The sequence below is a fragment of the Hyperolius riggenbachi genome, chromosome 1 (genome assembly GCF_040937935.1).
Source record: "Hyperolius riggenbachi isolate aHypRig1 chromosome 1, aHypRig1.pri, whole genome shotgun sequence".
NCBI classification, from domain to species: domain Eukaryota; kingdom Metazoa; phylum Chordata; class Amphibia; order Anura; family Hyperoliidae; genus Hyperolius; species Hyperolius riggenbachi.
In genome coordinates this window covers 484989194-485001670 of record NC_090646.1, presented here as the reverse complement: position 1 = coordinate 485001670, position 12477 = coordinate 484989194, and the positions used below count along the sequence as shown (strand labels likewise).

Here is a 12477-nt window from a genome sequence, read left to right as displayed (position 1 = left end):
AGACCCTGTACTCACCAAGTACCCCCTAGCATAGTAAACATTGTCACAAGTACCCCTTGACAAATACATATTTAATCCTAGTATATGATAATTGATTCCAAACCATTTACAAGCATTTACTATTGCTATTAATTACCTAAAATACTCATTTTGGTGTTATTGAAATAAGATTTATAATTTTCTAAAACGAAATTTGTTATTAGTGGTAAAGTATATCAAGCCTGAGTACCCCCTGGAACCATCAGAAGTACCCCCTGGGGTACGCGTACCACACGTTGAGAACCTAGGATGTAGCAGATGCATGTTTAAGGTTGTACAGGAGAACAGGTTGAATCAACCTTAAGGTGGCCACACACCATACAATTTTTTAAATATCTGTTCAATTTAAGAATTGCAATCAATTTTTCTGACTGATTGTAACATTTCAAAAATATGACCAATGTACCACACACCTATGTTCAATTTTTCCCCAATTATGATAAAGCTGATTAGAAAATGAGAAAATTGCTATGGTGTGTATATTAATAAATTGGCAATATAACACACACCATACAATCTTTAAAAAAATTGGAGAAATATCTGGAATTCTGGATCGATATAAGCCGAAAAAAAAAGAGAAATCCGATCAGATTTCTCAGTCGAATGGAAAAAAAAGCTTTCGATTTTTTCAGGAGATACGATCGTTTATCGAATTGCTGTAAAATCGGATCATTGTATTGTATCATGTGTGGCCACCTTTAGAAGACAGATTCATGTTTTCAGGAATGGCATTAGCCCCAACATTTTTGTGTCCTGGAAAGTACCTAGGTTCTATAAAAGTAAAAACTTTTAGAAAAACAATGTCCATCAAGCTTGTCTAGGCCTCAAACACGTTGCTAATTTGAGATAATCCAAATTTCTGGTATCAGCATTTCAGAATTCGATTGGAGTTGCCTACTAGTAAATCATATGTACAAGAGCAGATTTGACTGAATATAGCTCTCAGTCACCTAGAATTGGAGGGGGGGTTGCAGAAGTATGCTTGCCATTTAGTGCACCGCAGTCAGAAGTGTCGACTTCAATTACAAAGGGTTGGGTAGGATCTGGATGAGTTAATCTCACTACACAAAAGTGGGGACTGACTTGAGTTTGTGAAAAGCTGGTTCCAAAGACAAAAGTTGTTTAGGCGATACTGTTAACGTTTTCCGGACCGCCTGCATTAAATCCTACGCCGCACTTGTGGCTGTTCTAGCCTGATGTGGCGTAGGATCTACACCGCCCACCATTACCGCTTCCTGACGCGATCGTGCGCACCCGAGAGGGAAGATAAAGCTGTCATGACAGCTGACATCTCCCCTCAGTGATCAGCAACCATTGCGTATGGCTGCTGATCGTGTGATCACTACGATCACCGGCGGATCGTATTGATCACCAGTAACAGCTGCAACGGTAAGGGGGAAAGAAGTGGATCCACTCACCTCCCTGCTGTTCCCGCGACGATCGGCACTCCCCACTGCTCTGGCCAGCATCTCTACTCCCTCTGACGTCTGCGCCGGGTCCTGCCTTGATTACATCATCAAGCCGCGACCTGGAACTGAGCGGCAGTAGGAGCAGAGATGCCGGCTGGAGCAGAGGGGTCCACTGCGGCTCATCGCTGGTGCCTGGGAGATAAGTGAAGGCTGCCAGCTACTGGGGGGACACAAAGCCCAGCATGCCACACCGGGGAACTGGCTGCCTGACCCCCAAACATGCCCCCCCCCCACACCATGCAAAAATGCCTGGTCCTTAAGGGGGGGGTTAGGTGGCCCATCTCCAAATGGTTAATGACTAACTGTACAAGATTTCTTTGCAAGCTTTCAAAACTTTAAGTTTCTTCTTCAGGCACGTTTGAGAACTGGATCAGAACCAGCATTCCTGCAGCAGTGTCTGTAGCAAAAACAAACAAACACTTATATAATGTATTTACAGAGTAACCAAGCAGCTCGGGGTGACCCAAACCACTAGGAATGTATAGGGGATAAGAGAGACCGAAAAGCCCTCCTGCTAATCAGCAATGCTTGGTGAAATTTGCCTTCTTAAAACAGAAGGAAATTTGCAATAATTCAGCTATAAGTGAACATTTGTAGTTACCCACAATGCACCACTACTGAATATGAAAATTATCCCTTTACGCCCCTATAAACTAGACAAGCATCCAGAACCCCTGGTGTATAGCAAGTCTTCAGTAATGGTGCATTGTGGGTAACCACAAATGTTCACTTATAGCTGAATTATTGCAAATTTCCTTGTGTTTAAGAAGGCAAATTTTACCAAGCATTGCTTATTAGTAGAAGGGCATTTCGGTCTCTTTTATCCCTATACATTCCTAGTGGTTTGGGTCACCCCGAGCTGCTTGGTTACTCTGTTGTACTGTTCCAAGCCCTATCCCATACAGCCATATCCATCCCTGCCATGTACTGATGAGGGCCAAAAGCCCGAAACATGCTGTCTGAATGTGGGGTTGGTGTGGCTGTGTAATATTTAAAGCAATAGACTTGCTATACACCAGCGGTTCTGGATGCTTGTCTAGCTTACAGGGGCAAAAAAAGGGATAATTTGCATATTCAGTAGTGGTGCATTGTGGGTAACCACAAATGTTCACTTATAGCTGAATTATTGCAAATTTCCTTCTGTTTTAAGAAGGCAAATTTCACCAAGCATAATGTATTTAAAAACAGTATTTCAGTGTGACTGCTGGAAATATACAGTATATCATCAGCACACATGCCAGTCCTAAAGAGAATTTATGCAGGTAATCCGAATACAGGCTCATTTTGGGATGGCTTTGAATCTATAGTATAATTTTGCCAATCTTTTCCTAAGGTGACCAGCTATTGTTTAAGAAGAACACACAGATAAGAGGTGGGCAGGAGAGCAGTTTTATGCTGGGAATACACGTTAAGTTTTTACTTTAGATAGATGGGTTCGATAGATAAATTCCAACCTGTTGGATCTGGTCGATTCTACTTTTGTTTCGATTCTCCTCATTCAAGTGAATGTAATTGATAAGAAAAGATAAGGAATCGAGAGGGGAATCGAGCAGTGAATCGAGAGTAGAATCGATCGAAAGCGAAAACGACGGCAAAAACGAACGCAAAAACGCATCGTGTATTCCCAGCATTAGGTCAGGAGTTCCACCACCAAACCAGGTTTATTGAAATAAACAAATTGAAAATGGACCAATGAAATTCCATCTTAGAGGGATTTGTTTTCGCAAATAAGAGAAAGAGCAGTCCCCCTCATATCTATAATAAAGATAATAATCAAAGCCACAATAGTGCCAAATAACAATTCATATTTATTCAAACAACGTCATGATTAAAAACAATAAGGATCCCCTGACCTCTTGCCATCCATAAGGTCCTATGTATTATAATACAGTCTATTCAAAAGTCCGCTCAGTGAGAGTTGGTTATAGGTTTGTCAGTACACTGATCCAAGAATAATGAAAAAAATGGATTAATATTCTATAACAAAGAGGCAACCAATCAAAAAATGTATAGGTAGCAAGTAGTGAAAAACTAGATTGCCATATCAGTGTTGCTGACAAACCAAAAAGCCACAAAAAATGCCATGATAGTACAAAAATTGCTGGTTAGGATATGTGCAAAATGCAAGTTTATAAGGTGCCGTGCAATACATTTCATATGATTATATCAAGAAAAAACAACATGCCAGTAGGCAGGTAGTAGGGGCTAGTTTTGCATGCTGCACCCTGTATTTCTTAACCACAGCTGCAGGGGCAAGCCTCCTGCTTGTCCCCCCATTATAGGGTAGAAAATGATGCTTGGCAGAGTGCTGAACAGCTTGGCCCATATTCAATTAACTTTCTCCTGAGTTATCTCCTAGGTGAAATTTTAACACCTTAGTAATAAAATGGCTTTTAAGTCACCAGCAAGCACGAAAGTACTCAGAATAATTTTGACAGTACTTTTTCACCTACATTTTAGTGATGAAAAACGTTAGTTTAAACAGAAGATTCAAAATTTTCTCAGGGGAGAAAAGTTTGGAGATAAAGTGAATTGCATATGGCCCCTTGTGTTTACACAGTATCACAAGTAAGCTACTACACAATAATCCATCACAGTATGTAATGCTGGGAATACACATGTCCGATCATTGTTCAATCGTTTTGCCGCTCGATTTGTCATTGCAGTGAATTGAAAAAAAAAAAACAAAAAAAAGAAAAACGAGTGGAAGATAAGAGAATCAAGTGGGCAAGACGATCGGGGGCAGAATCGAGCGCCAGAATAAACCTGTGTATTCCCAGCATAAGTGGTTAAAGACAGGTAAGCACTTTTTGAACACTACTCTGAACAGCAGTGATGCACTGGGAGACATCATATGCTCACTCCAACCTGAATTATTGCAAATACCTTCTGTTTTAAGAAGGCAAACTTTTGTTTTGCTTAAAGAGAACCCGAGGCGGCTTATTAAAGAGAACCCGAGGTGTGTTTAAAGAATGTTATCTGCATACAGAGGCTGGATCTGCCTATACAGCCCAGCCTCTGTTGCTATCCCAAACCCCACTAAGGTCCCCCTGCACTCTGCAATCCCTCATAAATCACAGCCATGCTGTGATGCTCTGTTTACATCTGTAGTGTCAGTCTCAGCTGCTCCCCCGCCTCCTGCATAGCTCCGGTCCCTGCCCCCATCCCTTCCCTCCAATTAGCAGGGAGGGAAGGGATGCAGGCGGGGACTGGAGTTCTTCAGGAGGAGGGGAGAGCAGCAGACTGACACTATAGAGATAAACACAGCCAGCTCTGACAAGCTGTTTGTCAGCAGCATGGCTGTGATTTATGGAGGGATTTCAGAGTGCAGGGGGACCTTAGGGGTGTTTGGGATAGCAACAGAGGCTGAGCTGTATAGGCAGATCCAGCCTCTGTATGCAGATAATATTCTTCAAACCCACCTCGGGTTCTCTTTAAATCTAAAAAAGGGACACAGAGACATGTTCTCATCTGCAGGACATACCTGTGTGCCCCTCTCTGTGCCCGCTGCACCCTGCTTGCAAGCCCCCCTCCCCGGAATCTGGCGACATTCTTAAAGTGAACCAGAGACAAAGCACCCTCATGTATTTTACCATATAGATCAGTGGGAACATTAGAGAAAACACCTACCCTGCTCTCGGTTTCATGCTTCACTGCTCAGCCTGCTTGTTACCAGCTCTGATAAAATCCCCGACTGAGCATTCAGTCTGGCTTTGCTCAGGAATCATTATAGCTGAGTCATTACAGCAGAGCCAGAAGGGGCAGGCTTGGGCTTGAAAATGCATCACAGAAGACAGACTCAGCTATAATAATTCCTGAGCAAAGCCAGACTGACTGCTCAGTCGGGGATTTTATCAGGGCAGATAACAGGCAGGCTGAGCAGTGAAGTATGAAGCAGAGAGCAGGGTAGATGTTTTCTCTAATGTTCCCACTGATATGTATGGTAAAATACATGAGGGTGCTTAGTATCTGGTTCACTTTAATGTCGATAAACTATGGGGAAGGAGCTTCCTACTGCAGGCTAAACACAAAACATCCCTTCCCCGCTGCCTGCTCCCCTCCGCTCACCCGCCCTCTCCACGTCAATCAGCGCTGTGAGAGCAAAGGCACTTCCTCTCCAGCATTGTGACCCCAAAGGTCACCAAAGCAAAATTGATGGATGGCTGCAGACAGGAGCGGCAGGGAGTGGAGGTAATGAGCGATGCCTGGTCTAGCAACCCCATGGACCAGGCAGCATGTTTTTGTTTTGTTTTTTACTTGTAGACCCGGCTGGGGTTCTCGTTAACATTTTAGTAAGAGGGCTTGTTGGTCCTTTGTAGCCCCTTACACACTCCTAGTAGTTCTGGTTCACCATGAGCTTGGTGGGTAGTCTAACTCTGGGTGTTTCAAATCCTACCCCATAAAGCCACATTAATCCATGCCATGCACTGATGAGGATCAACCAATCCAAAACAGTCTGTATGCATATTGGATTATTGTGGCTCTTTACAATCAACAAGCTAAGATATCTTTGCATTCCAGCAGTTCTGGAGGTGTGGTTAGCTTACAGGGACAACAAAGGATGATTTGCATGTTCAGCAATGATGCACTGTGAGAGATATCATATGCTTACTCCAACCTAAATTATCGCAAATACCTTCTGAAGGCAAACTTTTGTTTTGCTTAGCAAGAAATTAACAAATCCAGAATTAAGAAGACAAAAACCTCAGCAAATGTGATTTCTAACTTGTCCACTTACTGTTCCACAAATCAAATGTGAATCTGACATTGAAACCTTTACAACAGACCCTTTAGTTTAGGGACTGCTTATGCTGCAGAGCGACATTAGTGTTAATTCCCAACTGGCAGTACATGTGCCAGCATGGTATCTGTTGTATGTTATGACGCATTCTCATGTGAAGGGGTTCACTCTACTATAATTGGTGGGTCCAGTAAGGCACCAGGATGATAAACGTTATGCTGCAGCACACCATGGCAAAGCACAAACTCTAAACTACGTAATTATATTTGCTCTGTTCCTACATGTTTGGTTTTGTTGCAGAATACATCCAAAACAGGCCACAGAGACCTTGGTGATTAAAGGACCACCATCATGAAATATTCCTTTCTCCGGATTATTCAACTGACGAGCTAGTCAAATATTAAAAAGGAAAAGAATGTGAAGGACCCTGAAGACAACAAGCAGCAGGAACAAGTTCAGCAGCAGGTAATCTAGCCCACCATGAGCTTAGTTCACCAAGTATTTTATCACTTCAGGAGTACTTTAAAGTGACAGCTTACCTAAGTTTTTCTAAATAGCACTTTTAAGTACAAATCTGCTCAAACTATGGTTTCCCGTGTGGCTGCAAATTGCTGTTACATAAATAAAGCAAAGCTGCAGTCTGAGAAGGTCCCTGGCCTGTCAGAGGTCTAGGATGCACTGTCCACTCATTGTTGCCTTAAGCCTCATCTACATGGGTAGATGAGGCTCCGATCCGGCGGATCGATTAGCCGCCGGATCGCCTCTTCCGCCGTGTCCCCACTCGGCGATTCCCCGCTTATCTTCCACTAGATTCCCTGCCATTGTCCACTCGCGGGGAGCGAGCAGGGAATCGGCGGTGGGGAGATCCATCCTGTCGGCTCGATTGATAAGGAACATCGCCGCCGCATCTACGCGTGTAGATGAGGCTTTACAGTGCTAAAGGTACAAGTGAATATTGTAAACAAATACAGTATATTAAAAAAAGAGCTTAGTAAATTGCTTTGAAAGACAACAAACAACACCGAGGTCTGAATCCAGAGAGATGTTACTTGTTTCACACAGATGACTGAACTGCATGCTTGCCAGGTGCCATCAAGTTGCTATGTAATGCAATTGATTGGCACCTGTAACACCTAGCAAACAGCAGTCAACCACTCAGATGTACATTAAGAAAATGAGTATCAATGCACTGCCTGTGCTGAACACTTGCAGCTGCCTGTAAGCGACTGCCAGATCAACAAGAGCAGTTGGAAAACGACAATTGCACCACTGTCAAATCCTCAGAGGATTCCCTTTAAACTTCACTGAAACCTACAAAGCTCTACACAATTATTTTCCCAACTGCAATCTCCGCTCTTCACACGACCTTTATTGTACTTCTCTAGAATAACCTCCTCGCATTCACCATAAAATATCTCTCCCAAGCCTCAGCCCTTCTCAGGAATCCCTTTCCAACACATCAGTCACTCTCCAACCTTTGAAATCTTTAAAGGGAAGGTCCAAGCAAAGTAAAAAAATGACTTTCACTTACCGGGGGCTTCTACCAGCCCCATGCAGCCATCCTGTGCCCTCGTAGTCACTCACTGCTGCTCCAGTCCCCTGCTGGCAGCTTGCCGACCTCGGAGGTCGGCGGGCCGCATTGCATACATTTGTACACATTACCGCTAGTGCAAGAACATTAACACATACATTTTTACGCGTTACTGGTTCTATGCGTACGTTTTTACGCATTGAACTACTAACGCGTAAAAATGTATGTGTTAATGTTCTTGCACTAGCGGGAATGCGTAAAAATGTATGCAATGCGGCCCGCCGACCTCCGAGGTCGGCAAGCTGCCAGCGGGGGACTGGAGCAGCAGTTAGTGACTACGAGAGCACAGGATGGCAGCATGGGGCTGGTAGAAGCCCCCGGTAAGTGAAATTCATTTTTTTATTTTGCTTGGACCTTCCCTTTAAAGGATACCAGAGCTGAAAAGGTTTGGAAAACCGGGGGGATTGAAAGATAAGATAATATTTAGTCAATGCATGCTAAAGAATCCAACTTGCGAGCATATCTCCACCATTTATGATCATATCTTGTATGCTGCATAGCACCACGTTACTCTTCCCCACCACAAGGGCCATGCAGGGCTATGCACACTTCATGTGATGCGACACAGTGCACAGAAGTATCCAAACCACAATGCCACAATGCCAATGCAAAGTCTGCAACGTGTTATCGCATGATCCCTGCCTCCTGCACAGATTCTGCAGTAATGCAAGTCAATGGGCGACACAGTAAGTGTGCATGACGGGAGTGTTATGCGATGTGGCACGCATGCGCGCACCAATAGGGATCCCAATGCTGGGCAGGAAGTACATCACTAGCTGGGGGGAGCGGACCTATGCATATGACCCTGTCGCCTCACCATGGTACAGTGTCATATGAAGCCTCTTATCTGCTGTGTAAACTTTAATGGAAAAACTGGCCTAAAGGACAGCTGAAATGAGAGGGATGCCTTTTAAACAATACCAGTTGCCTGGCAGTCCTGCTGATCTATCTGGCATGCAGCTGATCTTGTCAGATACATCTGATCTGCATGTTTGTTCTGGGTCTATGGCTAAAAGTATTAGAAGCAGTGGATCAGCAGGGCAGCCAGGCAATATGCATTGTTTAAAGGGAAGTAAATATGGCAGCCTCCATACCCTCGCACTTCAGTTGTCCTTTAAGGAAGGATCGATTGTGCACATCAGCTTCTCCATTTTCATGCAGTACACTCTGAATAATCTCATTGAAAATATGATAGTTCATTAAAGCAGTAGGATCAGCCATACTATGCCAGGGAAAAAAAAACACATATATAAGTAGATAAATACTTGATCTACTTACATAACACATGTATTATACTATCCACGTTTTGATTTCAGTGAATGTTATATAGTAAATTACGAGAATTCTGTTTCTGGTGGGGGCCATGTCTTTTGCCCACAGTTAAGTCTAAAGGTCCGTACACACGCCGGACTTTAGGCAACGACGGGTCCGTCGTTGCCTCCCGCTGGGTGGGCGTGCCAGCGACAGTCCGGCGTGTGTACGCTCTGTCGTCAGACTGATACGGCTGTTTCTGAGCGATCCGCCGGGCGGATCGCTCAGAAACAGCCGTATCAGTCTGACGACAGAGCGTACACACGCCGGACTGTCGCTGGCACGCCCATCCAGCGGGAGGCAACGACGGACCCGTCGTTGCCTAAAGTCCGGCGTGTGTACGGACCTTAACTCGTGATGTCATTTCTGCCCTTTACTTTTTTTCTTGTCTCCTCCAATTGCTGAGTCGCCTCAGCCTTGCTTGTAAACACAAGTGAGTAGGGGATTAGGTTTCAGATAAGAAGCTGGCAGGGAAATAAATGGAAGAGGAGGAATAGATTATAGATAAAAAGAACCCCCAGCATGCAATTCTTTGGCACGATTACTAAAGGGCCAGTGCTCCTTAAGTATGTGATAACTCCAAATCATAACAGCAGAAAAAGTTTTTGAAAGTTTTAAATGCAGGCTTAGCATCTTTATCACTTAATACACTCAGACCAGTTGCTGTTGAAATTTGATTTTTATGGTGACGATACCGCTTTAAAAGCCTGCATGCAGCAAGGTAAAATATCACAATCCGCCACATCTGTATTTTTACGTACCCATGTTTGTTTCCAACTCTGTAAAGCACTATGGAACATATTGGCCTTTTATAAATGAATAATAAGGCTAGGTTTACATTGGGCACTACGTTCCCTGTAATAGCAGGAATGCAACAGAATGGCAAAGCTGTTTATGCACATGCTGTGTCACATACCGTAAAGCATATAATCAAAAGTATGATTCACTGTTAGCGTGTTTTGCGATAACACACTGCATGCAGTACATTGGGATGCAGCACGCTGTTATACCGTAGCCACACTGCTAATGTTGCATATGTGGTGCATTATGGCAAGTCGTGTTACGTTGCGGTCATAACCGCAAGACAGCACTGTAGACGTAGCCTAATATGATATAAAGGGTGTTAAAAATGCACTGAGGGCTGGTTCATAGTGGGGCGATTCTTGAGCGCTTTGCTGATCGCCGGCGATCAGCAAAGCGCTGCTACAATATATCCCTATGGATACGTTCACACTGCAGTGGTTGCGATCAATCGCAAATGCGCTGCATGCAGCATTTTGGGGGCGATTGCTCCGTGTGTCCCGTTCTATTGGATGGGAATCACAAGCACAAATCGCGAGATTTAAGTTAAAATCGTGATCGCAGAGCCGAACACTATTGCGGGCTAGCGGCGCTCCAAGCGCCGAGTGTGAACTAGCCCTCAAAGGCCAAACTAAATGACTGCCTAGCAAAGTGGTGAGAACGTCATGGTAACCAAAAATGCATGCATGCTTTCAATGACCTGAAACAAATGTCTACCATGTCAAAACACGGACAGTGTAACAAGGAGCATTCAAAGTAGGCATTGCATTATTACATAGCCTGTGGTTTACAACAGTAAATTGAGCATTTTGTAGTGCTAAAAATCAGGAAAGGTCTTAAATGGCAAAACGCTAAAACACTAGCGCTTTTGAAATGCGGCCCGCGGAAAAAATCACTCCCGCAAAACGCCAGCAAAAAACGCCGGCGTTTTGCACTTCTAAGTGTGAATGGACCCTCAATGCCACAAGTGAATATGGAAAGGAATCATGATTCAGTGTGGCACTACTTGTTTATGCTATACGAGCTCCTCTAACATATGCTTAGCAAGATAAAGCTAATACTTGAACAGGATTAACCAGAGATTCCCTAATGGCAACTGAAATGCCCAAGAGTACTCATTTGCACAATGGTAAAGGGAAATCATTACATTTCAGAACAAAGGCATTTATTCATTCTTTATATACGATTGTAGTATGCACTGCGTATAAATAAGCACCAATTCTGTGGTTATTTATCACTGTCACTTTAATGTTATGTAATCCTTTATTGAAGCTCCTTGTGAACAGGTTTCCAAACATTCCACTATGCTTCTAATAAACAACAAAAAACAAAACAAACATCCAGTTTTTATTCAGATGTTTATATACACCATGTATCAGTTTTCAAAACACAAAACTTGCTACAGTGAATTGACTGTGACAAGCAGAAATTCTCCCACAGAACACATAGCACACACTGATTATATCAGGGATGTCCAACTCCAGTCCCTCAAGGGCCTTATCCATTCCAGTGTAATGCTGGGAATACACGGTTCGTTTTATAGGTGATTCGATGGTTTGATAGATAATTTCCGACATGTCCGATCTCCCTTTCGATTCTCGACGCTCGTTTTTTTGATAGAAGTGAATGGAAAAAGATAAGAAAAACGAGCGGAAGATAAGAGAATCGACTGCAGAATCGGGCGGCAAAATCAAACCGTGTATTCCCAGCATAAGGGCCAGTTCACACTTGCTGGATGAAAAACTGATACATCAGAACGCATCATTTTTTTCATCCGTGACCCTCCATTCCATTTCCGCGTGGTCAGTGTGAACGCATCTGTTGATCCAGAAGAATTGCTCCCTCCCCAAACTTCTAGTCCATTTGGTGGAACAGGCTGAATGGATCTTTTCCAAGAGAGCAATGTAAACAAATCCTATTGATTGACATAGGATCCATTCACATATGTTATGATCCAGTCTGGTAAGCAGTTTTTTTATGCCAGTATGAGCCAGCTCTTGTATGCCCTAAACTACACTATATTGTGAACTCCACTGAGTGACAGGGACACAGACCGTGCAGAAGTGATAATAATACAGGTTGGAAATAATGGAAGCTGTGCTGCCAATTCTGATCTACATTCCAGACTGATAAGTGTTTATAACAAGTGAAATGTATGGGCAAGCAGGACACAAAGGCTCAGCATATGTTAGGGAACAGTACAGTCAGTCCCCACAATATACAGGTCTCCATACTCCTGCCATGACATCCACACGCAGATCTCGGCCCTGTATGAGTACATCGATAGAGCAAAGACTCGCAGCAGCCGGCACATCATCACGCTCAGGCTGTGTTTATATATTTCGTCTAGCGAGGCCATGATCCCGTAAAAGCGCGTGCACGCACTCAAAGGGCGGAGCTTGGTACACCGAGTGCGCGCTATCGCATCAGACGCTAAGTGGGAAAGGGCGGGAAGAAAGCTTCTTCCAGCCAAACGCGCAGGCGCCGCTGTCTACTGAGCAGCATTGCGCATGTCAAACATGGAC

The 12477-nt window shown here is 43.8% G+C and overlaps 1 protein-coding gene across 2 annotated transcripts in view; it reads right to left on the bottom strand.

The window, feature by feature from the left end:
* ACIN1 (apoptotic chromatin condensation inducer 1) overlaps positions 1-12477 on the bottom strand; it is a 135444-nt gene that overhangs the window by 122498 nt on the left and 469 nt on the right. The window lies entirely within an intron of this gene.